Here is a 24,270-nt window from a genome sequence, read left to right as displayed (position 1 = left end):
AGCCCAATTGGCGCGCTCTGAATTGCGTGCGAAAGTAGACATTCTGGGCTTTCCAGAAATATATAATAGTCCATACTTTGCCTGGGATTTGATGGCCCAAACTGGCGTCCAAAGCCAGCCTAAAACTTTCTGGCGTAAAACGCCCAAACTGGCACCAAAGCTGGCGTTTAACTCCAAGAACAGCCTATGCACGAAAAAGCTTCAATGCTCAGCCCAAGTACACACCAAGTGGATCTCAGAAGTGAATTTCTGCACTATCTGCACTTAGTTACTCATTTTCTGTAAACCTAAATTACTAGTTTAGTATAAAAACTACTTTTAGAGATTCATTCTGCACCTTGTGACATTTTACACTTCATATTGTATCTTCTACGGCATGAGTCTCTAAACCCCATAGGTGGGGGTGAGGAGCTCTGCTATGTTTCAATGGATTAATGCAATTACTACTGTTTTCTATTCAATTACGCTTGATTCTATTCTAAGATACTCATTCGTATTTCAATACGGAGAATATGATGATCCGTGACACTCATCATTATCCTCAACCCTATGAACGCGTGCCTGACAACCACTCCATTCTATCTGAGCTCAACGTAGTCATTGGGCGACAGCTTGAGTGCGTATCTCTTCGGTTTCTAATCCACGGACCGAGTCTGGAAGTTAGAACCTTCGTGGTATAGGCTAGAATCATTGGCAGTATTCCTGGGATCCAGAAAGTCTAAACCTTGTCTGTGGTATTCCGAGTAGGATCTGGAAGGGGATGACTGTGACGAGCTTCAAACTCGCGAATGTTGGCCGCAGTGACAGTGTGCAAAAGGATAATGGTCCTATTCCGACGCTAGTGAGAATCGACAGATGATTAGCCGTGCGGTGATAGCGCTTGGTATTTTTCATCCGAGAGGATCATACAGCCTACTATGGAAGGAGGCCATGCGTGTTTGGAGAAGAAGACAGTAGAAAAGCAGATATTCAGAGGACATAGTATCTCCGGAACCCCGGCTTGTTTCTCATTACTGAATCACAAGTACTATTTATTTTATGTTATTTATTTTTCATAAATATAATCACTCTTATCATTAATTTCCTGACTAAGATTTACAAAATAACCATAGCTTGCTTCAAGCCGACAATCTCTGTGGGATCAACCCTTACTCACGTAAGGTATTACTTGGACGACCCAGTGCACTTGCTGGTTAGTTGTGCGGAATTGTGAAAAGTGTAAACACAATTTCGTGCACAATAACACGTCATCATTTTCATGAGCCTTTAGGAGTTCCAATTTAAAGTCACTTGAAATCTGCAATCGACTCAAACACAGAGTTCTAGACATTTCTTGAATACCAATCTTCAGACTCTCGAATTCGTTGAGTAACTTCTCTTCTTGAAGCATCATCCAAGCAGCGTACAACGACTTCCAACTTAACGCATCCGCCACTACATTAGCTTTCCCCGGATGGTAATTCAACTCAAAGTCGTAGTCATTGAGCTCTTTCTGATCAAAGAGGTATTTCAAGCTCTTGTGATCAGAGGAGACTCAAAACTTAACCCTTTAGAGATAATGCCTCCACACCTTCAAGGCAAACACAACCGCAGCAAGTTCCAAATCGTGCGTAGAGTAGTTAACTTCATGAGGTATCAACTGTCGTGAGGCATATGCCACCACATTTCGATGCTGCATTAGCACGCACCCTAGACCCTTTAGTAAGGCATCACAGTACACCTCAAATGATTCATTTGGCTCAGGTAACACCAACACAGGCGCGGTGGTCAACTTTTGCTTCAACGCCTGAAAACTCTCCTCACACTCAGGAGTCCAAACGAACGGCGCATCCTTGCGGGTTAACTTTATCAATGGCAAAGCTATTTGCGAAAACCCTTTGATGAATCTTCAATAGTAGCCAGCTAAGCCCAGAAAACTCCTTATCTCAGTTACTGAGGTTGGTCGCCCCAAATTCATTACCGGCTCCACTTTAGATGGGTCTACTGCTATCCCCTGCTTACTCACTACATGACCCAAAAATTTCACCTCACTCTTCCAGAATTCACATTTAGAAAGTTTTTCATAGAGTTTTTTTCTTTCAATATCTGCAACACGGTCCTCAAGTGTTCCGCATGCTCCTCTTCAGTCTTAGAATAAATCAGTATGTCGTTGATGAGCGGATAATTTATACCCTTTTTGGCATTGTTTTTACATAGTTTTTAGCATGTTTTATTCACTTTTTATTATATTTTTATTAGTTTTTATTAAAAATCACATTTCTGGACTTTACTATGAGTTTGTGTATTTTTCTGTAATTTCAGGTATTTTCTGACTGAAATTGAGGGACCTGAGTAAAAATCTGATTCAGAGGCTGAAAAAGGACTGCAGATGCTGTTGGATTCCGACCCTCCTGCACTCGAAATGGATTTTGTGGAGCTAAAGAAGCCGAATTGGCACGCTCTCAATTGCGTTAGAAAGTAGACATCTTGGGCTTTCCCGCAATATATAATAGTCCATACTTTGCCTAAGATTTGATCGCCGAAACCGGCGTCCAAAGTCAGACTAAAACTTTCTAGCGTAAAATGCCAGAACTGGCACCTTTTTCGGCGTTAAACGCCCATTCTGGAACCCAGGGTGGAGTTTAACGCCAACTTTGGGCATATGAACGTGAAAGCTTGAAAGGTCAGCCCAGGCACACACCAAATGGGTCCGAGAAGTGGAATTCTACACTATCTGCACTTAGTTACTCATTTTCTGTAAACCTAAGTTACTAGTTTAGTATAAAAACTACTTTTAGAGATTCATTTTGCAACTTATGACAGTTTTACATTTCATATTGTACCTTTGACGGCATGAGTCTCTAAACCCCATAGGTGCGGGTGAGGAGCTCTGCTGTGTTTCAATGGATTAATGCAATTACTACTGATTTCTATTCAATCACGCTTGATTTCATTCTAAGATAATCACTCCCGTTCTATCCGAGCACAACGTAGTCATTGAGCGACAGCTTGAGTGTGTATCTCTTGGGTTTCTAATTCACGGACTGAGTCCGGAGGTTAGAACCTTCGTGGTATAGGCTAGAATCATTGGCAGCATTCCTGGGATCCGGAAAGTCTAAACCTTGTCTGTGGTATTCCAAATAGGATCTGGAAGGGGATGAATGTGACGAGCTTCAAACTCGTGAATGTTGGGCGCAGTGACAGTGTGCAAAAGGATAATGGTCTTATTCCAACGCTAGTGAGAACCGACAGATGATTAGCCGTGCGGTGACAGCGCTTGGTATTTTTCATCCGAGAGGATCATACAGCCTGCTATGGAAGGAGGCCATGCGTGTTTGGAGAAGAAGAAAGTAGGAAAGCAGAGATTCAGATGATAGAGCATCTCCGGAACCTCAGCCTGTTTCTCATTACTGAATTACAACTATCGTTTATTTTATGTTATTTATTTTTCATAAATATAACCACTCTTATCATTAATCCCCTGACTAAGATTTACAAAATAACCATAGCTTGCTTTAAGCCGACAATCTCCGTGGGATCGACCCTTACTCACGTAAGGTATTACTTGGACGACCCAGTGCATTTGTTGGTTAGTTGTGCAGAATTGTGAAAACTGTAATCACAATTTTGTGCACCAAGTTTTTGACGCCGTTGCCGAGGATTGTTCGAGTTTGGACAACTGACGGTTTATTTTGTTGCTTAGATTAGGAAAAATTTATCTTTTTAGTTTAGAGTCACTAAAATTGAGTTTTCTATTATTGTTTTTGGTTAAAATTTTAAAATCCTTATTTTGTTTTTCTAAAATATTTTCAAAAATTTTTAAAACCAATAACTTTATAATTTAGTCGTCTGTTTGAGTTTAGTTTCATATTTTAAGTTTGGTGTCCTCTGTGTTTCTATTTTCTTAGAAATTTTTAAAATTTGTTCTTGTTGTTCATCTTGATCTTCAAAGTGTTCTTGGTGTTCATCTAGATATTCAAAGTTTTCTTGTTTGTTTTCTTTGTTTTGATCCAAAAATTCTAAGTTTGGTATCATTTTATTGTTCTTCTCTTTCCTCATTAAATTGAAAAATATCTTTTCTATTTATTTAATTAAATTTTCGAAAATTTCATTCAAAAATTCAGATTTTTAATTTAAAATTTCTATTTTATCTTATCTTAGTTAAAATTTCAAAATTCAATTTTTTTTTTCAAAAATCATATCCAAAGTTTTTCAAATCTTCTTAATTAATAAATTATTTTAGTTTTCGAATTTCTTTTTCTTTTCTTTTAGTTTTCGAAATTTATATTTTATTTTCCAATTATTTTATTTTATCTTTGTTTATTCGGTCTGTTTTTAATTAAATAAAATAAAAATAAAAATATACTTTATTTGCAATTCACATCAATTCCCTTTTCTCCATTATGGACCTAAGTAGAAATGAACAGTCCAGAAGGACTCTAGAGTCATATGCTAACCCCATTACTGCTGCATACGAGAGTAGTATCTATCTATCCCGATCAGAGCAAGCAGTTTTGAGCTAAATCCTCAGCTCATTATCATGGTGCAGCAAAATTGCTAGTATTCTGGTCTTCCACAGGAAGAACCTACTGAGTTTCTGGCACAGTTCTTACAAATTACTAACACAGTACGTGATAAAGAAGTAGATCAGGATGTCTGATGAGCGGATGATTTATACGCTTTTTGGCATTATTTTTAGTATGTTTTTAGTATATTTTAGATAGTTTTTATTATATTTTTCTTAATTTTTAAATAAAATTCACTTTTCTGGACTTTACTATGAGTTTGTGTATTTTTCTGTGATTTCAGATATTTTTTGGCTGAAATTGAGGGACCTGAGCAAAAATCTGATTCAGAGGCTGAAAAAGGACTGTAGATGCTGTTGGTTTCTGACCCTTTTGCACTCGAAGTGGATTTTCTGGAGCTACAGAAGCCCAATTGGCGCGCTCTAAATTGCATGGGAAATTAGACATTCTGGGCTTTCCAGAAATATATAATAGTCCATACTTTGTCTGAGATTTGATGGCCCAAACTGGCGTTCAAAGCCAGCCTAAAACTTTCTGGCGTAAAACGCCCAAACTGGCACCAAAGCTGGCATTTAACTCCAGGAACAGCCTATGCACGAAAAAGCTTCAATGCTCAGCCCAAGTACACACCAAGTGGATCTCGGAAGTGAATTTTTGCACTATCTGCACTTAGTTACTCATTTTCTGCAAACCTAAATTACTAGTTTAGTATAAAAACTACTTTTAGAGATTCATTCTGCACCTTATGACATTTTACACTTCATATTGTATCTTCTACGGCATGAGTCTCTAAACCCCATAGGTGGGGATGAGGAGCTCTGCTGTGTTTCAATGGATTAATGCAATTACTACTGTTTTCTATTCAATTACGCTTGATTCTATTCTAAGATACTCATTCGTATTTCAATACGGAGAATATGATGATCCGTGACACTCATCATTATCCTCAACCCTATGAACGCGTGCCTGACAACTACTCCATTCTATCTGAGCTCAACGTAGTCATTGGGCGACAGCTTGAGTGTGTATCTCTTGGGTTTCTAATCCACGGACCGAGTCTGGAAGTTAGAACCTTCGTGGTATAGGCTAAAATCATTGGCAGCATTCCTGGGATCCAGAAAGTCTAAACCTTGTCTGTGGTATTCCGAGTAGGATCTGGAAGGGGATGATTGTGACGAGCTTCAAACTCGCGAATGTTGGGCGCAGTGACAGTGTGCAAAAGGATAATGGTCCTATTCCGACGCTAGTGAGAATCGACAGATGATTAGCCGTGCGGTGATAGCGCTTGGTATTTTTCATCCGAGAGGATCATACAGCCTACTATGGAAGGAGGCCATGCGTGTTTGGAGAAGAAGACAGTAGAAAAGCAGATATTCAGAGGACAGAGTATCTCCAGAACCCCGGCCTGTTTCTCATTACTGAATCACAAGTACTATTTATTTTATGTTATTTATTTTTCATAAATATGATCACTCTTATCATTAATTTCCTGACTAAGATTTACAAAATAACCATAGCTTGCTTCAAGCCGACAATCTCTGTGGGATCAACCCTTACTCACGTAAAGTATTACTTGGACGACCCAGTGCACTTGCTGGTTAGTTGTGCGGAATTGTGAAAAGTGTAAACACAATTTCGTGCACCATAACACGTCATCATTTTCATGAGCCTTTAGGAGTTCCAATTTAAAGTCACTTGAAATCTGCAATCGACTCAAACACAGAGTTCTAGACATTTCTTGAATACCAATCTTCAGACTCTCGAATTCGTTGAGTAACTTCTCTTCTTGAAGCATCATCCAAGCAGCATACAACGACTTCCAACTTAACGCATCCGCCACTACATTAGCTTTCCCCGGATGGTAATTCAACTCAAAGTCGTAGTCATTGAGCTCTTTCTGATCAAAGAGGTATTTCAAGCTCTTGTGATCAGAGGAGACTCAAAACTTAACCCCGTAGAGATAATGCCTCCACACCTTCAAGGCAAACACAACCGCAGCAAGTTCCAAATCGTGCGTAGAAAAGTTAACTTCATGAGGTCTCAACTGTCGTGAGGCATACGCCACCACATTACGATGCTGCATTAGCACGCACCCTAGACCCTTTAGTGAGGCATCACAGTACACCTCAAATGATTCATTTGGCTCAGGTAACACCAACACAGGCGCGGTGGTCAACTTTTGTTTCAACGCCTGAAAACTCTCCTCACACTCAGGAGTCCAAACGAACGGTGCATCCTTGCGGGTTAACTTTATCAATGGCAAAGCTATTTGTGAAAATCCTTTGATGAATCTTCAGTAGTAGCCAGCTAAGCCTAGAAAACTCCTTATCTCAGTTACTGAGGTTGGTCGCCCCCAATTCATTACCGGCTCCACTTTAGATGGGTCTACTGCTATCCCCTGCTTACTCACTACATGACCCAAAAATTTCACCTCACTCTTCCAGAATTCACATTTAGAAAGTTTTGCATAGAGTTTTTTTTCCTTCAATATCTGCAACACGGTCCTCAAGTGTTCCGCATGCTCCTCTTCAATCTTAGAATAAATCAGTATGTCGTTGATGAGCGGATAATTTATACCATTTTTGGCATTGTTTTTACATAGTTTTTAGCATGTGTTTATTCACTTTTTATTATATTTTTATTAGTTTTTAATAAAACTCACATTTCTGGACTTTACTATGAGTTTGTGTATTTTTCTGTAATTTTAGGTATTTTCTGGCTGAAATTGAGGGACCTGAGTAAAAATCTGATTCAGAGGCTGAAAAAGGACTGCAGATGCTGTTGGATTCCGACCCTCCTGCACTCGAAATGGATTTTGTGGAGCTAAAGAAGCCGAATTGGCACACTCTCAATTGCGTTAGAAAGTAGACATCTTGGGCTTTCCCGCAATATATAATAGTCCATACTTTGCCTATGATTTGATGGCCCAAATTGGCGTCCAAAGTCAGACTAAAACTTTCTAGCGTAAAACGCCAGAACTGGCACCTTTTTCGGCGTTAAACGCCCATTCTGGAACCCAGGGTGGAGTTTAACGCCAACTTTGGGCATATGAATGTGAAAGCTTGAAAGGTCAGCCCAGGCACACACCAAATGGGTCCGAGAAGTGGAATTCTGCACTATCTGCACTTAGTTACTCATTTTCTGTAAACCTAAGTTACTAGTTTAGTATAAAAACTACTTTTAGAGATTCATTTTGCAACTTATGACAGTTTTACATTTCATATTGTACCTTTGACGGCATGAGTCTCTAAACCCCATAGGTGCGGGTGAGGACCCCTGCTGTGTTTCAATGGATTAATGCAATTACTACTGCTTTCTATTCAATCACGCTTGATTTCATTCTAAGATAATCACTCACGTTCTATCCGAGCACAACGTAGTCATTGAGCGACAGCTTGAGTGTGTATCTCTTGGGTTTCTAATTCACGGACTGAGTCCGGAGGTTAGAACCTTCGTGGTATAGGCTAGAATCATTGGCAGCATTCCTGGGATCCAGAAAGTCTAAACCTTGTCTGTGGTATTCCAAATAGGATCTAGAAGGGGATGAATGTGACGAGCTTCAAACTCGTGAATGTTGGGCGCAGTGACAGTGTGCAAAAGGATAATGGTCTTATTCCGACGCTAGTGAGAACCGACAGATGATTAGCCGTGCGGTGACAGCGCTTGGTATTTTTCATCCGAGAGGATCATACAGCCTGCTATGGAAGGAGGCCATGCGTGTTTGGAGAAGAAGAAAGTAGGAAAGCAGAGATTCAGATGATAGAGCATCTCCGGAACCTCAGCCTGTTTCTCATTATTGAATTACAACTATCGTTTATTTTATGTTATTTATTTTTCATAAATATAACCACTCTTATCATTAATCCCCTGACTAAGATTTACAAAATAACCATAGCTTGCTTTAAGCCGACAATCTCCGTGGGATCGACCCTTACTCACGTAAGGTATTACTTGGACGACCCAGTGCATTTGTTGGTTAGTTGTGCAGAATTGTGAAAACTGTAATCATAATTTTGTGCACCAAGTTTTTGACGCCGTTGCCGAGGATTGTTCGAGTTTGGACAACTGACGGTTTATTTTGTTGCTTAGATTAGGAAAAATTTATCTTTTTAGTTTAGAGTCACTAAAATTGAGTTTTCTATTATTGTTTTTGGTTAAAATTTTAAAATCCTTATTTTGTTTTTCTAAAATATTTTCAAAAATTTTTAAAACCAATAACTTTATAATTTAGTCGTCTGTTTGAGTTTAGTTTCATATTTTAAGTTTGGTGTCCTCTGTGTTTCTATTTTCTTAGAAATTTTTAAAATTTGTTCTTGTTGTTCATCTTGATCTTCAAAGTGTTCTTGGTGTTCATCTAGATATTCAAAGTTTTCTTGTTTGTTTTCTTTGTTTTGATCCAAAAATTCTAAGTTTGGTATCATTTTATTGTTCTTCTCTTTCCTCATTAAATTCAAAAATATCTTTTCTATTTATTTAATTAAATTTTCAAAAATTTCATTCAAAAATTCAGATTTTTAATTTAAAATTTCTATTTTATCTTATCTTAGTTAAAATTTCAAAATTCAAAATTTTTTTCAAAAATCATATCCAAAGTTTTTCAAATCTTCTTAATTAATAAATTATTTTAGTTTTCGAATTTCTTTTTCTTTTCTTTTAGTTTTCGAAATTTATATTTTATTTTCCAATTATTTTATTTTTTTTTTTATTCGGTCTGTTTTTAATTAAATAAAATAAAAATAAAAATATACTTTATTTGCAATTCACATCAATTTCCTTTTCTCCATCATGGACCTAAGTGGAAATGAACAGTCCAGAAGGACTCTGGAGTCATATGCTAACCCCATTACTGCTGCATACGAGAGTAGTATCTATATATCCCCATCAGAGCAAGCAGTTTTGAGCTAAATCCTCAGCTCATTATCATGGTGCAGCAAAATTGCCAGTATTTCGGTCTTCCACAGGAAGAACCTACTGAGTTTCTGGCACAGTTCTTACAAATTACTAACACAGTACGTGATAAAGAAGTGGATCAGGATGTCTGATGAGCGGATGATTTATACGCTTTTTGGCATTGTTTTTAGTATGTTTTTAGTATATTTTAGATAGTTTTTATTATATTTTTATTAGTTTTTAAATAAAATTCACTTTTCTGGACTTTACTATGAGTTTGTGTATTTTTCTGTAATTTCAGATATTTTCTGGCTGAAATTGAGGGACCTGAGCAAAAATCTGATTCAAAGGCTGAGAAAGGACTGCAGATGCTGTTGGATTTTGACCTCCCTTCACTCGAATTGGATTTTCTGGAGCTACAGAAGCCCAATTGGCGCTCTCTCAATTGCGTTGGAAAATAGACATCCTGGGCTTTCCAGCAATATATAATAGTCCATACTTTGTCCAAGATTTGATGGCCCAAACAGGCGTTCAAAGTCAGCATAGAAATTCTGGCGTCAAAACGCCAGAACTGGAATAAAAGCTGGAGTTAAACGCCCAAACTGGCACAAAAGCTGGCGTTTAACTCCAAGAAAAGTCTCTACACATGAAAGCTTCAATGCTTAGCCCAAGCACACACCAAGTGGGCCCGAAAGAAGATTTCTACATTAATTACCTATTTCTGTAAACCCTAGGCTACTAGTTCTCTATAAATAGGACCTTTTGCTATTGTATTTTCATCTTTTGATCATGTTTTGATGATTGAACCCTCCTTGGGAGGCTGGTCATTCGGCCATGCCTAGACCCTTTGTTCTTATGTATTTTCAACAGTGGAGTTTCTACACACCATAGATTAAGGTGTGGAGCTCTACTGTTCTTCATGACTTAATACAATTACTATTGTTCTTCTATTCAATTCACGCCTACTTCTTCTCTAAGATATTCATTCGTTCTTCAACTAGATGAATCTGATGATCCGTGACACTCATCATCATTCTCACCTATGAACATGTGCCTGACAACCACCTCTGTTCTACTAGCAATGGCTTGAATGCGTTTCTCTTGGGTTTCTAATCTAAGATTGGAACCTTCGTGGTATAGGCTAGAATTATTGGTGGTCATTCTTGAGATCCGGAAAGTCTAAACCTTGTCTGTGGTATTTCGAGTAGGATCTGAGAAGGGATGACTGTGACGAGCTTCAAACTCGCGATTGTTGGGCGTGTGACAGACGCAAAAGGATCAATGGATCCTATTCCAACATGATCGAGAACCGACAGATGATTAGTCGTGCGGTGACAGCGTCCGTAGAACATTTTCACTGAGAGGACGGGAAGTAGCCATTGACAACGGTGATGCCCAACATAAAGCTTGCCATGGAAAGGAGTATGAATGATTGAAAGAAGTCAATAGGAAAGCAGAGGTTCAGGGGGAACAAAGCATCTTCATACGCTTATCTGAAATTCCTACCAATGAATTACATAAGTACTCTATCTCTATCTTTATTTTATGTTTTATTTATTTTTAATTATCAATCCTCCATAACCATTTGAATCTGCCTAACTGAGATTTACAAGATGACCATAGCTTGCTTCAAGCCGATAGTCTCCGTGGGATCGACCCTTACTCACGTAAGGTTTATTACTTGGACGACCCAGTGCACTTGCTGGTTAGTTGTGCGGAATTGTGACAAAGTGTGATTCACGTTTGAGAGCTCCAATTCTTTGGAGCCATTATTGATGATCACAATTTCGTGCACCAATGTCTACAGATTATTACTATTTCTATTTGCTGTAAAAGATCAAGCTAAGAGGTGGTTAAATAACCAACCCACAGCAAGCATAAAAACATGGAAACAGTTCTCAGATAAATTCCTGAATCAATATTTCCCTCTAAAAAGGTTGACACAGCTAAGGCTGGACATCCAAGGCTTTAAACAAGAGGATCATGAATCTCTTTATGATGCCTGGGAGAGGTACAGAGGGATGCTAAGGAAATGCCCCTCTGAAATGTTTTCAGAGTGGGTGCAGTTAGACATCTTTTACTATGGGCTTACAGAAAAAGCTCAAATATCTCTAGATCACTCAGCTGGTGGATCTATACATATGAGAAAGACAATTGAAGAGGCTCAAGAGCTCATTGATACAGTTGCTAGAAATCAGCATCTGTACTTGAGTAGTGAGTCCTCCCTGAAAGAAGAGGCTAAAGCAGTATCCACTGAACTTAGTCCTCAAGAACAAGTTGCTGAACTCAATCAGCAATTGCTTATCATAACAAAATAATTCGCAGAATAAAGAGATGCTCCAAGACACAAAAAATGCTAACCAAAGTATGGAAGCATAATTGGATCAGACAAGACAGTAGCTATCTTTACCCACTTATTCATACTATTTGCATGGTTTTACGTTTTCCTTCCTGATTTTGTGCTATGATTGAAAACATGCTTCGTTGCTCTTATATTTGCTAATATTAATCCTCTCTTATTACCATTCGATGCCTTGATATGTGTGTTAAGTGTTTTTAGAGATTATAGGGCAGGAATGGCTTAGAGGATGGAAAGGAAGCATGCAAAAGTGGAAGGAATACAAGAAACTGAAGGAACTGCTAATGCTGTCCAGCCTGACCACTTGGTACTAAATCAACCATAACTTGAGTTACAGAGATTTAAATGATGTGGTTCTAGTTGCGTTGGAAAGCTAACGTCTGGGTCTTCGCAACGATATATAATTTGCCATAACTTCCTTGAATCCAAACGACGCGAACGCGTGGATTACACAGACGCGTGACCTGGCAAAAACGCAATCCACGCTTCTTCCGCGTGGCTTTGTAGCAACCTGTACGTACCAGAAATTGCTGGGGGCGATTTCTTGGCTATTTTTGACCCAATTTTTGGCCAGAACACACAGATTAGAGGCTATAAAGTGGGGGAATGCATCCATTCATTTAGGAAACTTTCATATTCATAATTTTAAGTTTAGATGTAGTTTTTAGAGAGAGAAGCTTTCTCATCTCTCTTAGATTTTAGGATTTAGGATTTCTCTTAGGATTAGGATTTCATCTTCCTCAATTTCCAAGTTCAATGTTCCTTTTATTTATTTTTCCAATTTAATTTATGAATTTCCATGTTAGATTTGATTTCTTTTATTAATGCAATTTGAGGTATTTCAGATTTATGATTGTTTTATTCTATTTTTGATGCTTTCAATTTAATTTATGATTTATTTTCTCCTTTTGACTTTGGTTAAGTAATTGGTAACGCTTGAGTTATCAAACTCAGCAGCTGATTGGAATTAGGATTACTGATTGATTCGGATCCCTCTAAAACTAGTCTTTCCATAGGAGTTGACTAAGACTGAGGAATCAAGTTAATTAGTCCACTTGACTTACCTTTATTTAGTAAGGGTTAACTAAGTGGGAGCAAAATCCAATTCTCATCACACCTGATAAGGATAACTAGGATAGGATTCCCAGTTCTCATACCTTGCCAAGAATGTTCTTTATAATTATTAATTTACTTTTCTTGCCATTAAATTACTTGTTCCTTATTTCAAAAAACCCAAAAAATACCTTTTTTCATAACCAATAATAAATCATACTTCCTTGCAATTCCTTGAGAAGACGACCCGAGGTTTAAATACTTCGGCTATAAATTTTATTGGGTTTTGTTACTTGTGACAACCAAATTTTTGTACGAAAGGATTCTCTGTTGGTTTAGAAGCTATACCTACAACGCAATTATTCTTATAAAAAATTTTTACTGGCAAAAGTCCTCTCGTCAAAATGGCGCCGTTGCCGGGGAATTGCAAATGTGTGCCTTATTATTGGTTATTGTAAATATTTTTCTTGTTTGTTTTCTTCGCTTTGATCTAAACATTTTTAAGTTTGGTGTCATTTTATTATTTTTCTCTTTCCTCATTAAATTCAAAAATATATTTTCTCTTTATTTTAATTGATTTTTTCAAAAATTACAAAAAAATATATTCAGATTTTTATTTTAAAATTTTTATCTTATCTTATCTTAGTTTTAAATTTCAAAATTCAAATCTTTTTCAAAAATCATATCTTTTTTCAAAATCTTATCTTATCTTATTTCAAAATCAAATTTCAAATTTCAATATCTAAATTCCAAAATTGAAAATTCAAATTTCAAAATTTAAATTTAAAAATTTTAAAAATCAAACCTTTTCAAAATTTAAACCTTTTTCAAATCTTTATCTTATATTGTTGTCAGTGTTTCTAGTTTTAGGAGTTTATTTTCATTAATTTTTTTATTGGTTTTTGTTTTTATTTTCTTTTGCTACTATGAATTCTCACACCTCTGGTTTCAAGTTTAATTCCAATGTTGTTGTAAGGAATGGAAACAATAATGAAAATAGGCATCAAGGTTGGAAGAATCAAAGATGGGAGGAGCCACAAGGATTTGATCAACCCTCTTGGCAACAACCCCCTCCAATACGCTATAACCAACAACTATTCTGTGATGCATACCAAGACAATAGTTATGGTGGACCCTTTCATGACAAACCATCTCCACCAAATTACTATGGTCAAGAGCCATTCCAGGGAGCGTACAAAGATGATGAATATGGTGGACCCCCTTGTAGTTACCAACAAGCCCCACCATATGCCTATGAACCACCTCTCCAACACACCTTTGAACCACCATACTCACAAGTCCCTTTACACCATTCACCTCCATATGACCCTAACCCTTATCCACCCCAACCTCCACTGGATGACAACACCCTTGGTGTTATTCACCAAGGGCAAACAGAGCTTCATACCACACTTGCCTCTATCACTAGTCTCACCTCTACTCTTCAAGCTCTTATATCCCGCATAGACCAATCCTCTACCTCCAATATTCAACCCTCAAGCTCTAGTGCACTTTTTTTCAACCACATAATGATCTTTCCATCCCATCACCACCCTCCATGGAAGAGCACCCACATCCATCAATCCAAGAGCAAGATGATCCCAATTATGCTATTGATATGGAACAAGAAAGAAGGAATCATCTTCGTGAATCCATACTTTATAAGAAGCTAGAGGAGGCCCTACAGGTGAAGGTAGTGGAGACCCTTGAAGTCGAAGAAGTGATTGAAGAATTAGTAAAGGAAGACATCAAGGAGGAGTCTGATTTTGTCTTAAAGCAAGAGGAGGCCCAAAAAGTGGAGGTAGGAGAGACCCTTGTAAATGAAGGAGTAGTTGAAGGGAGTTGTCATGGAAAGAAAATCATCAAGGAGGAGTACAATTTTATACTAAACTAACTGGACAAAGCAGCAATTATTAAAGAGGAAGAAGTGGTTAAAGATTTAGAAGATGCTGAACCTCCATGGGAAAGTCCAGTCATAGAGCCCCCTTCTAAGATGATTGATGTTGATGTTGAGGAGGGTGTACAACCTCCAAGGCATATCATGGTTGAAGACTTTGCAGAGGTTAATCAAGAGATGGAGATTAAAGAAGAAGAAGAAGCACAACCTCCCATGCCCTTGGTGAACAATGAAGAAGAGATCGAATTGGAAGAAAGCTACCAAGAGGAAGAGGTTGATATTGAAGAAGCTTGCAAAGAGGTGGAAGTTGTCAAAGAAGAGCACAAGGGAATGGAGCTTGAAATCACCTTGCCAAAGTTGCTGGAGACCTCTCCCCAAAAGCCATTACCATCCAATACAACATTCAAGTGGGTAAAATACTTATCCTTGACCTTTACCTTCCCACTTGAATATGATTTACTTGAGACAAATGGCCAGCTTAGAGCTCTCTGTGGCGTTATGTGTAAGAGGAAGATGGTTAGTGGTTGGAGTTGTCATGTAAGGTTCAATATGGTGGAAAGCTCAAATTTTAAATGCAAAGGTTGGTGTAGAGCTCGAATGAATGGGTCTAGGAAGCTGTTTGGATGCCTTACTGAGAATTCGGAATGCTTACCACCCGGTTGGAACAATGATGATCAACAAGAAGACGGGTGCAAAAGCAAAGTTTGGGACCCCAGAATTCATTCTGGCAATCAACACTCTTGGAGCCTTGTCACTTGCTTTAACTTGCTTGAAGGATTTATGCAACTAGTGTGGGATCCCGGAGGATATTGGAATTACAAACACTGGTGGAGATTCCTGGATGAGTTCAAGCACAAGCCACCATAACAAGGGACTCACCAAATGTCCAACTTAAGGAATTTAACTAAAAGTGCTAGGTGGGAGACAACCCACCATGGTATGATCGTTCAGTTTCAGTCTTAGTTTTATTTTGCTTTATTCTATTTTTATTTTTGTTAATGATTCTTCTCATAATCTCTGCATATAGTTGCATATAGCCTGCATTTTCATAAGGCATATAAAAAAATGCACGTGACGCACCACCGTCGCTGACGCGTTCGCGTCATAGGGCATTCGAAACATGGAAGAAAAGAAGCAGAGAGTCACGCGAAAGCGTGGCTAGAGGTGTGCCTTAGGCACAAATATGCCCACGCGACCGCGTCGCTGACGCGTCCGCATCGTTTGAGAAATCAGCCTCCCTACACGTCCGTGTCACCCACGCGAATACGTGGCCCTGCGAATTCGACGTAAATGGGTATATGGCAGCAAGTTATGGTGGAGTAGGACTGGAATGATGCTGGAAGCACAAGCCCTACCACGCGACCGCGTGCTCCATGTGACCGCGTCGTTTTCAAAATATGGCCATTCACGCGATCGCGTCACCCACGCGAACGCGTCACCCTAAATTTTGGCAAAATGAGTTTGAAACAGAAAGTCGCGCGAACGCGAGGCTGCTCTCGCGCCACTAGCACGAATCAAGTCATGCAACCGCGTGACCCACGCGTCCGTGTCACTTGAAAAACATCGCACACCACGCGACCGCGTCAACCACGCGTCCGCGTCAAAAGCGACGCACAGCCTATCCAGATCAGCCAAATATCTTATCTTTTCTTTCCCAATCCTAATTCTTTCTTATCCCTTCTTATTTCTTTCTTCTTTCTCCTTTCTTACTTTCTTCTTCTTCATCCCTTTAACCTCTCATCCCTCTTCACTTCCATTCTATTTTTACTTAATTTATTTGCATACTTTCATTCATTACATTTTAATTTTGTGCATATTTTTATTTTTTTTTTCTAAATTTATTATTTTTCCATTGGTGTTAAATTTTCTTATTCAACTGTTACATCTTTTCTGGTATTATTTTGGTGCTTAATGACTTGTTTTCCACTATTGGGTAATATTATTTAAGTCAATGCTAATCTTTTATGATAGTTATATTCCGTGTGCATTGATATGAATTTATATTGTCTTTCCTTACCCATTATCTCTTCCCCATTGTTGCAATTTTTGCACTATTGATATGCCATTTGCTTCTATTATTTTCTCACTTGCATGTTGTAGCTACCATGTAATTGAGACCCTTATTATTTGGCATTAACCCACCCAGACTTTATTTATTTTCTTATCTTTATTTCTGGGTTACTTTTTCTTCTTTTTCCTCTTCTTTCAGGCTGGCCACCAAAGAAGGGAAAGGGAAAGCTTCTAAATGGGGAGACAAACAAGTCCATCTGCACAATCCTTGGGGAAAAGCATCAGTTATAACCACCCATCCACTTGTACATCTCTGCATGCACCGAGGACAGTGCAATATTTAAGTGTGGGGAGGTCGATACCGATCTCCATGGGTTAGTTATTTCCTTCTCAACACCAATATTTTATTTTCTTTGTTTGTTCATTGTTGCATTTGCATGTTTGATTGCATATTTGTTTGATTTTATGCATATTTTACCACTTGGTTAAAGTAATATTTTCTTTTTCAAGAAACTTTTTATAACGTTTTACTAATTTGATTTAAAATTTTGATAAACTTGTTTGAAGAAATATTATATTGGAACATGGTTTAGAGCTCGAACACACAAAACCAGTGAGATTTTGAGCCTAATTGATTGGTTGCATTTTACCAACCAATATTTTATTTTTGGTGTGTGTTATTCTCTCTAAAATTGTGATCTTTGTCTTGCTTAATTCTATATTTCTATGGTTTAATGTATGCATGCACTTATATGATTGAGGCATTTGTTTCACTGAGCTTACATACCCATATAGCCTTACCTTTCATTATCCCTTGCGAACCAATTTGAGCCTATTATACCCCTTTTATTCTTTACTTTAGCACATCATTAACTCTAAGAAAAAAATAATAATATCCTTAATTTGAATCCTTGGTTAGCTTAGACTAGTTAGAGTGCTTATGATTTAAGTGTGGGGAAAATCGGGATTGAAAATATTTGGTTTAAGAATTGGGTGTTATATATCTTTATAAAAATGTGAAAGAAATGTTTAGGACATATTCATGAATTCAATAATTTAATCATATGCATTGAAAAAAATAAAAGAAAAAAAGGCATATATATAAACAAAAAAAAAAGAAGAAAAAGAGAAAAAGAAAAGAAAAAGAGCAAATAAGTAAAATGGGACAAAATGCCCCAAAGTAAATGGTGATAGCAATGCATATGTACTATACTCAAATTAGAATGCATGAATATGTGAAAAACATGGTTAATGGATAGTTAGATGTGGTATTATGATTACATGGATTGTCTAAAGTTAGGTGGAAAGTTTAAGTTAATTAAGGATTCAGATTTTAGTCCACTTGGCCAAATACAATCCTAACTTGACCCTAACCCCATTACAACCCTTAAAAGACCTCTTGATATATGTATATGTGCATTAATTCTTTGTTGATTGGTAGAAGAAAAGCAAGCCTTAGAAAGCAAGGTTAGTAGAGAATTGAGAGAGATCGAACCTTAAATACCTAAGCGATTAGAGTGCATACACTTCCGGTGAGGGTTCGATGCTCGATTCCTTGTTCCCAGCTTTCACAAGCTATTTTCTTTTGCAAGTTCACTTGTACTTTATTTTGTGATTTGAATTAGTGAAATCCAGTTCATATTTGTCCTTAAAAGGATTTGTTTACTTTTAACCAATTAGGTAGAAACATTTTGCATGTAGTTGCATTCACATAGATAGGTTGCATTTCTTACATTCTACCATTCCTCTTCACTCTTTTAGTTCTCTTGAGCTTAGCATGAGGACATGCTAATGTTTAAGTATGGAGAGGTTGATAAACCACTTTTTTATGGTTTATCTTGTGCTCAATTGAGTAGTTTTTATCAACTCTTTACCCAGTTATTCATACTATTTACATGGTTTTACATTTTCCTTCCTGATTTTGTGCTATGATTGAAAACATGCTTCGTTGCTCTTATATTTGCTAATATTAATCCTCTCTTATTACCAATCGATGCCTTGATACGTGTGTTAAGTCTTTTCAGAGATTATAGGGCAGGAATGGCTTAGAGGATGGAAAGGAAGCATGCAAAAGTGGAAGGAATACAAGAAATTGAAGGAACTGCTAATGCTGTCCAGCCTGACCTCTTGGTACTAAATCGACCATAACATGAGCTACAGAGATCCAAATGACGCAGTTTTTCTTGCGTTGGAAAGCTAACGTCCGGGGCTTTACAACGATATATAATTTGCCACAGTTTCCATGAAGCCAGATGACACGAACGCGTGGATAACGCGGACGCGTGACCTGGCAAAAATGCAATCCACGCTAACACGTGGATGACGCTTCCGTGTGGCTTTGCAGCGACCTGTACGTACCAAAAATTGGTGGAGGAAATTTTTGAGCTGTTTTTGACCCAATTTTCGGCCCAGAACACACAGATTAGAGGCTATAAAGTGGGAGAATGCATCCATTCATTTAGGGAACTTTCATATTCATAATTTTAAGTTTAGATGTAGTTTTTAGAGAGAGAGGCTCTCTCCTCTCTCTTAGGTTTTAGGATTTAGGATTTCTCTTAGGATTAGAATTTTATCTTCCTCAATTTCCAGGTTCAATGTTCCTTTTATTTATTTTTCCAATTTAATTTATGAATTTTCATGTTAGATTTGATTTCTTTTATTAATGCAATTTGAGGTATTTCAGATTTATGATTGTTTTATTCTATTTTTGATGCTTTCAATTTAATTTATGATTTATTTTCTCCTTTTGACTTTGATTAAGTAATTGGTAACGCTTGAGTTATCAAACTCAGCAGTTGATTGGAAATTAGGATTGCTAATTGATTCGGATCCCTCTAAAGCTAGTCTTTCTATAGGAGTTGACTAAGACTGAGGAATCAAGTTAATTAGTCCACTTGACTTACCTTTATTTAGTAAGGGTTAACTAAGTGAGAGCAAAATCCAATTCTCATCACACCTGATAAAGATAACTAGGATAGAATTCCCAGTTCTCATACCTTGCCAAGAATGTTCTTTATAATTATTAATTTACTTTTCTTGCCATTAAATTACTTGTTCCTTATTTCAAAAAACCCAAAAATGTACCTTTTTTCATAACCAATAATAAATCATACTTCCCTGCAATTCCTTGAGAAGACAACCCGAGGTTTAAATACTTCGGGATGCCATGTGGTTTGTGCAATGCACTTGCAACCTTTCAGAGGTGCATGCTCTCTATATTCTCTGATATGGTAGAGAAGTTTCTGGAAGTCCTCATGTATGACTTCTCAGTATTTGGAGACTCATTCAACTCCTGCCTTGACCATCTAGCACTTGTTATAAAAAGGTACCAAGAGACTAACCTGGTTTTAAACTAGGAAAAATGTCACTTTATGATGACTGAAAGAATTATCCTTGGGCACAAAATTTTAAACAAGGGAATAGAGGTGGATCAAGCTAAGGTAGAGGTAATTGAAAAATTATCACCACCTGCCAATATTAAGGGAATCAGAAGCTTTCTGGGGCATGCAGGATTCTATAGGAGGTTTATAAAGGATTTTTCAAAAATCGCAAAACCTCTGAGCAATCTGCTAGCTGCTGACACGCCATTTATCTTTGACACGGAGTTTCTGTAGGCGTTTGAAACTCTGAAAGCCAAGCTGGTCACAGCACCAGTTATTTCTGCACCAGACTGGACATTACCATTCGAAATAATGTGTGATGCCAGTGACCATGCCATTGGTGCAGTATTGGGACAGAGGCATAACAAGCTTCTGCATATCATTTATTACGGTAGCTGTGTTTTGAATGACGCACAGAAGAATTACACAACCACTGAAAAAGAGTTACTTGCAGTGGTTTATGCCATTGACAAGTTCAGATCTTATTTAGTAGGATCAAAAGTAATTGTGTACTAACCATGCTGCTCTAAAATATCTCCTCATAAAGTAGGATTCAAAACCCAGACTCATAAGATGGGTGTTACTTCTGCAAGAGTTTGATATAGAAATAAGAGACAAAAAAGGGACAGAGAACCAAGTAGCAGATCACCTGTCCCGAATAGAACCAGTAGCAAGAGCATCCCTCCCTCCTACTGAGATCTCTGAAACCTTCCTGGATGAGCAACTCTTTGCCATTCAGGAAGTACCATGGTTTGCAGATATTACAAACTATAATGTTGTGAGGTTCATACCCAAAGAGTACAGCAAGGTGCAAACGAAAAAATTAATTTCTGATGCAAAATACTACTTGTGGGATGAACCATATCTCTTTAAGAGGTGTGCAGACGGTATTATCTGTAGATGTATACCTAGAGAAGAGGCACAAAAAATCCTCTGGCATTACCATGGATCACAATATGGAGGACATTTCGGAGGTGAGCGAACATCCACCAAGGTTCTCCAGTGTGGCTTCTACTGGCCTACTCTCTATAGAGACTCCCGAGAGTTTGTACGTAACTATGATAGTTGCCAGAGAGCTGGTAATCTGCCTCACGGTTATGCCATGCCTCAACAAGGGATCTTAGAGATTGAGTTGTTTGATGTATGGGGTATTGACTTCATGGGGCCTTTTCCACCATCATACTCAAACTCTTATATTCTAGTAGCAGTAGACTATGTATCTAAATGGGTAGAGGCAATTGCAACACCCACTAATGATACTAAGACAGTGATGAAGTTCCTCCAGAAGCATATCTTCAGCAGGCTCAGTGTTCCGAGGATACTGGTCAGCGATGGAGGCACTCATTTCTGCAATAAACAGCTTGACTCTGCTCTGGTCCGATATGGAATTAACCATAAAGTGGTAACTCCATATCATCCACAGACAAATGGGCAGGCTGATGTCTCAAATAGAGAACTAAAGCGAATCCTAAAGCGAACTGTAAATGCCCGTAGAAAGGATTGGGCAAAAGGTCTGGATGACGCTCTGTGGGCATACAGAACAGCATTCAAGACTCCTATAGGGACCTCTCCATACCAGCTTGTGTATGAAAAAGCCTGTCATCTGTCAGTAGAACTGGAACACAAGGCCTACTGGGCAACCAGGTTCCTAAACCTTGATACTAAGGTAGCTGAAGAGAGGAGACTACTCCAGTTGATGAGCTGGAAGAATTCAGACTCAATGCTTTCGAAAATGCCAAAATTTATAAGGAGAAAGCAAAAATATGGCATGACAAAAGGCTGTCATCTAGAGTCTTTGAGACAGGACAGAAGGTCCTGCTGTTTAACTCTAGGCTCAGATTGTTTCCCGGGAAATTGAAATCCCGGTGGAGGGGCCCATATGTGATTACAAGTGTGTCACCATATGGCTATGTAGAACTTCAAGATATTGATTCTGACAAAAAGTTCATTGTTATTGAACAAAGAATCAAATATTATCTTGAAGGCAATGTTGAGCAAGAATGTCAAAGCTGAAACTAAGTTAAAAGCTCAGTAAAGTCCAGCTAAAGACAGTAAAGAAGCGCTTGCTGGGAGGCAACCCAGCCATTATCAATAATTGGATGTTTGTAACAGTTATATAAGTCTTTTTATTTTTGTTTTCCTTGTTAATTAATATATTTTCAGTGAAAAACTCAGGAAAATAGAGGCTCAGAACATAAAACAGAGAAATCACAGAGAAAAGGAGCTCACTAGCATCAAAACGCCAGTAAAGAGGCAATCTGGGCGTTCAGAAAAATGCCCAGTGAAGAAGGATTTCTGGCGTTTAACGCCAGCCAGGGTACCTGGCTAGGCGTTAAACGCCCAAAATGGCCACCAGATGAGCGTTAAACGCCAGAAAGAATATCATTCTGGGCGTTTAACACCAGAACAGATAGGGGAGAGGTAATTTCGTTTTCAATTCAAATTTTTTCAAATTTTCTTGTTTTAATTCAAAATTTTCTGCATCTAAACATTACAAACATTGAATTTCTAACTTCCATTAACAAAAAAAATTCATAATCTTATAAATTCCTTTTAATTCTCCTTCAAATTCTTTTCAAATCTTTTTCAAAAACTCATTTATCTTTCCAATTTCTTTTCAAATCTTTTTAATTCATTCATATTATCTTTTATTTCTTAGATGCATAAACAAAAATTCAGATTTAATTTCCTCATATCTTCTTCATATCTCTTAAATTTTGAAAACAATCTTCTCTTTTGAATATCATATTTATCTTGTATCAATCATATCTTTTTCTAAAATTTCGAACTAATACCCTTCCTCCCCTTTATTTATACGTTTGGCCATCACCCCTCCTCCATCATTCGAATCATTCTCTCCATCTACTCATCTTCTTTCTTTGATTTTGCTTGAGGACAAGCAAATCTCTAAGTTTGGTGTGATTTTCCGTGATCACTGACCAAGATCATGGCCCCTAAAGGAAAACAAACCACTCAAAGAGGCAAGAAAGAAAACAATCCAAAACCATAATGGATGCATGAGAGGTTCTACACCAAAGAACATGCAGATCATTACTTCAAAATAGTGTGCAGAAGATCAGTGATCCCGAAAGTCAAGTTCCATCTGAAAGAAGACGAATATCCGGAGATCCAAGAACAGATTCGAAACAGAGGTTGGGAAATCCTAGCTAATCCTGAGATGAATGTGGGAAGAAACATGGTCCAGGAATTTTATGCAAATCTGTGGCTGACAGATAAGCAAAGAATGGAGGGAACTGCCTTCCACACTTTTCGAACCATGGTCAGAGGGAGAATTATCTACTTCCATCTTGACAAAGTGAGAGAAGTCCTCAAACTTCCTCAACTGCAGGATGATCCAGAATCCTTTAACAGAAGAATGGCTAAAGATAAAAATTTGGATCAAGTTCTAGAGGACATATGCCTCCCTGGAACCAAGTGGGTAACCAATTCAAAAGGTATCCCAAACCAACTGAAGAGAGGAGACCTCAAGCCAGTTGCTAGGGGCTGGCTAGATTTTATTGGACAATCCATACTTCCCACCAGTAACCGCTCTGAAGTCACTGTCAAAAGAGCAGTGATGATCCACTGTATTATGCTGGAAAAAGAAGTGGAGGTTCATCAATTAATTCCTTGTGAAATTTACACAATTGCAAACAAGGAATTCACTGAGGCTAAATTGGCCTACCCAAGCTTGATTAGTCTGCTATGCAAAGATGCGGGGGTACAGATGGGTGTGGATGAATTTATCCTAGTTGAACGCCCAATCACCAAAAATTGATGGATGAATCTCAAATTCAAGATAACCCCACCAAGAGGAGGGCGCATGAACTCCTTCCAGAAATTCCTCAATTTGATTATTGGGCTTTCTTAGAAGCATCTGTCACCAAGCTACAAGAAGCTGTGAATCAACTCAAAGAGGAGCAGCAGAATCAAAACAGCATGCTTTGCAAACTGCTCATAGAACAAGAGAAACAAGGGCATGAGATACAGGAGCTAAAGCGCCAGAAGCTATCCCTTGAAGAGCCAGGCGTCCCACAAATTGAAGGAGCACTTGCCTCTCCCAATGCAGGTTGTTGAGTCCTAACTCTGTGATAACTTTTGTTATTAGATATCTATTTTAAGAGTTACATGAGCATTAGTATTAGAGTCATTTATTTTTATGTCTTTAATTTCCTT

Source organism: Arachis hypogaea, chromosome 13 (genome assembly GCF_003086295.3).
Source record: "Arachis hypogaea cultivar Tifrunner chromosome 13, arahy.Tifrunner.gnm2.J5K5, whole genome shotgun sequence".
Classification (NCBI taxonomy): Eukaryota; Viridiplantae; Streptophyta; class Magnoliopsida; order Fabales; family Fabaceae; genus Arachis; species Arachis hypogaea.
Note: the sequence above shows the minus strand (reverse complement) of the source record.